Source organism: Cricetulus griseus, chromosome 5 (assembly GCF_003668045.3).
Source record: "Cricetulus griseus strain 17A/GY chromosome 5, alternate assembly CriGri-PICRH-1.0, whole genome shotgun sequence".
Taxonomy (NCBI): domain Eukaryota; kingdom Metazoa; phylum Chordata; class Mammalia; order Rodentia; family Cricetidae; genus Cricetulus; species Cricetulus griseus.
Window position 1 is genome coordinate 155,608,644 of NC_048598.1, and position 4,610 is coordinate 155,613,253.

Here is a 4,610-nt window from a genome sequence, read left to right on the forward strand (position 1 = left end):
TTTTTTTCCATATGAAGTTGAGAATTGTCCTTTCAAGGTCTGTAAAGAATTGTGTTGGAATTTTGATGGGGATAATATTGAAGCTTCAGATTGCATTTGGTAGAATGGGCATTTTTATTATGTTAATGCTGCAGATTCCAAACCATGGGAGATATTTCCATCTCCTGATATCTTCTTCAATTTCTTTCTTCAAAGGTTTGAAGCTTTACACTTGCTTTGTTAGAGTTACTCCAAGATATTTTATATTATCTGTAGCTATTGTGAAGGGTGGTCTTTCCCTTTTTCTCAGTAAGTATATAGGAGGACTACAATTTTTTTTTGAGTTAATTTTGTGTCTGGATGCATTGCTGAAGGTGTTTATCAGCTTTAGGAGGTCCCTGATAGAATTTTTGTGTCATTTATGTATACTATCATATCATCTTTGAATAGCAATACTTTGACTTCTTTTTTTCCAATTGTATCCCCTTGACAGCCTTCAGCTACTCTCATTTTTTCTTCAAGTACTATATTAAATAGATAAGGAGATTGTGGACAGCCTTATGTTTTTCCTGATGTTCCTGGAATTTCTTTGAGTTTCTCTCCATTTAATTTGATTTTGGCTATAGGCTTGCTGTAAATTGCCTTTATTATGTTTAGGTATGTACCTTGTATCCATGATCTCCCCAAGACTTTCATCATGAAGGGGTGTTGTATTTTGTCAAGTGTTTTTCAGCATATTATGAGATGATCACACAGTTTTTTTTCTTTCAGTTTGTTTATATGGTGTACTGCATTGACTGATTTTTATATGTTGAACCATCCCTGCATCTCTGAGATAAAGCCTACTTGGTCATGGTGGATGATCTTTTAAATGTGTTCTTGGAATTGATTTCCAAGTATTTTCATTGAGTATTTTGCATCTATGTTCACAAGGAAAATTGGTCTCCAATTTTCTTTCTTTGTGGAATTTTTTGTGGTTTGGGCATCAGGGTGACCATGGACTCATAAAATGAATTAGACAATGTTCCTTTTCTTTCTATTTTGGAAACAATTGGAGGAGCATTGGCTTTAGCTCTTCTTTGAAAGTCTGGTAGACTTATGCTCTAAAACCATCTGGCCCTGGGCTTTTTATGGGGGGTATTTTTAATGACCGCTTTGATTTTCTTAGGAGTTATAGTTCTATTAAGTTGTCAGTCTGATGTTTATTTAACTTGTTAAGTGGTATCTTTTGAAAAAATTATCAATTTCTTTTACATTTTCAAAATTTGAGTAGTACATGTTTTAAGATACGAACTAACAATTCTCTGTATTCCTTTGGTGTCTGGGTATCTGTAGTTATGTCCCCTTTTTCATTTCTGATTTTGTTAATTTTGGATATTCTCTCTCTCTGCATTTTCTTTAGGATGGATAAGTGTTTGTCTCTCTTGCCGATTTTTCTCAATGTTTTAATTTGTTTTAGTGATAATTTGTATTCTTTGTCTCTATTTTATTGATTTTAGCTCTCAGTTTGATTATTTCCTGTTGTCTACTGTTTTGGGGTATGCTTGCTTCTTTTTGTTCTAAGGAATTTCAGGTGTTCTATTAAGTCACTAGTATGAGATCTCTCTAATTTCCTTATATAGGCATTTAGTGCTGTGAACACTTGTCTTAGCACTTCTTTCATTGTGTCCTGTAAGTTTGGATATGTTGGCATTCATTTTCATTGAAATCTAGAATTAATTTCTTTCTTGACCCAGTAGTGACTCTATAAGGAAATGTTCAGTTTCCACGAGTTTGAAGGCTTTCTGTTGTTATTGGAATACAGCTTTAATCCATAGTGGTCAGACAAGGTAGAGGGGTTACTTCAATTTTCTTGTATCTGTGGTGAGACATAACTTATTAACAAGTATATGGTCAATTTTGGACAACATTCTGTGAGGTGCTGAGAAGGTATATTCTTTTATGTTTTGGTGAAATGTCCTGCATTTATCTGTTAGGTTCATTTAATTTATAATGTCTGTTACCTCCAGTATTTCAGTTTTTGCTGGATGGTCTGTCATTTGGTGAGAGTGGGGTTTTAAGTCTCCCACTATCAATTTTTGTGATTCAGTGTGTGGTTTAAGCTGTACTAGTGCTTCTTTTACAAACGTGGGTACCCTTGTATCTGGGGCATAGATGTAAAGAATTGAAAGATTATCTTGGTAGATTTTTCCTTTGATGAGTATGAAGAGCCTTTCCACAACGCTTTTGATGAATTTTATTTTTAAGTCTATTTTCTTTAGATATTAGAATGACTATACCAACTTGATTCTTAAGTTCATTTGCTTGGAAAATCTTTTTTTAAACAATTACTATGAGGTTATATCTATCTTTAATGTGGAGATGCATTTCTTGGATGCAGCAGGATGGATCCGTTTTCACATCCATTCTTATAGTCTGTGTCTTTTTATTGGGAAATTGACTCCACTGATATTTAATTCTTGTTATTTTGGTTTTGTGTGTGTGTGTGTGTGTGTGTGTGTGTGTGTGTGTGTGTGTGTGTGTGTGTGTTTATGTATGTGTGTGCTTCCTTTCTTTTGGTTTTGTTGGTATAAGATTATTTATTTCCTGTGGTTTTGTTGTATTCAACCTTATTTTGTTGTAGTTTTCCTTCTAGTACCTTTTGCAGGATGTGGTTTGCAGATAGATATTGTTTAAATTAGACTTTAATCATAGATTTTCTTGTTTTCTCTATCTATGTTGACTCAAAGTTTTCCTGGTATCTGTAATCTCTTGGATACTGCAGCACATTTATCTAGAACCTTCTACCTGTTAGTGTCTCCATTGAGAAGTCAGAGGTAATTCTAATATTTATGGCTTTATATGTTACTTGCTCTTTTTTCTCTTTCATCTTCTAATATTATTTCTTTGTTCTATATGTTTAATATTTTTATTATTTTGTGGGCAAGGGCATTTTCTTTTCTGGCCCAATATATTTTGGTAATCTAGTTGCTTTGTGTACTCTTATAGGCATCTCTTTCCTTAGGTTAGGAAAATGTTCCTCTGTGACTTTTGTTGAAAATATTTCTGGGCCTTTGAGCTGGTATTCTTTTAGTCCTATTGGTTTTAGTTTTCGTCTTTCCATGGTGTCCCAGATTCCTGGATGTTTCGTGTTAGAAAATTTTTAGATTTGATATTTTTTTAACCAATGTCTCTAGTTCTTATTTTGTATCTTTAGTGCCTGAGATTCTCTATTCTATGTCTTATATTCTTTTGGTTAAGTTTGCTTCTGTAATTCATGTTCATTTACTGAGTGTTTTTATTTCTTTAATTACCTCAATTTGTGTTTTCTTTATATTTTCTATAATCCATTTTTAGGTCTTGAATTGGTTTACTCATTTCTTTCATTTGTCTTTTTCTTTCATTTGTATTTATTCATTTCTTCCAAATTTTTTGTTTGTCTTTTCCTAGATTTCTTTATTCATTTCCTCTTTAAGTGCCTCTATCATCTTTATAAAGTTTGTTTCAAGTTTTTTTTTCTGTACTTCAGATGTGCTGTCCTTGCTATAGTAGGATAACTGGGCTCTGATGGTGACATGTTGCCTTGGTTTTTGTTGTTTGTGTTCTTAGGCTAGAGTCTAGGCATCTGAGTTTGGGATGATTATAGGTCTAGGTGCTGATTTCTGAGTTTCTCTTTGTTGGTTGCTCAAGCAGTGGGTCTCATCATAATTGGGCCACACATCATAATTGTAGATATTCAATGAATCTTCTAAAATTCATAAGAAATTAACAAATATAAAAATATGGTAGAGTTTCTTTGTACATTATAATCTCCTCTAGAGTACTCATCTGAAAGAATTTGAACTTCTTTTAAGAATTATCAAAGTTTATTCAAAGCCAGAATCTGTAATGAAGGAAATCAGTCATAACAAAACAAGAAACACTACTTTGTTATCATCAGTGCTTTCGAGGTTAGGTCATTCATTGTCAAGGTACACAAAAACAGTAATTTTTGCAGGTCTAATATAAGCAGTCCATGCTGGGTTATCATCTCCACAGTATCAGAGATATGATGTCCTCTCTGTTTGCTGTGCCAGTGACAGAGCATTACCCCTTCAGTATAAACTATGATGTCCTTAGTCCAGCCAGTGTGATGGGCTATAGGGATATGGCCCCTCTCTTCTAAAGAACATGTATAATTTCCATATCCGTCTCATAGCCTTTAGCTAGAATGTGGTCATATGTCTATACCTAGACAAAAGGAGTATTAGAAAAAGATAGATTCTGTTTTCTGAGTACACATAACTCCAGCTAAAATTCTTTCACCTTAGAAGAAGAAAAGAATGGGCACTAAGAGACTGGCAATAGTTTCTAATACAGTACCCTCTGACATTTTAGAGGTACACATTAAAATGGTCTATTCCCTACCACATTGGCCTTGCTGGTATGGGCTTTCAGGTCTGTAACAGAACATATTCCTATCCCTGCCATTTGCTGATTTCACTCATGTAGTGATTCAACAATCACTGGTATTCCCAATTGGATCACAGAAGTTGGAAATAGAACATTAAACCATGCCAAGTCTTTCCCCCTAGAGCTGATAGTTCAAAATGCTGAAATGGAGACTAATTCCATAATCACCAGGTACTGCCAGATAAATGCTCTACCTTTGT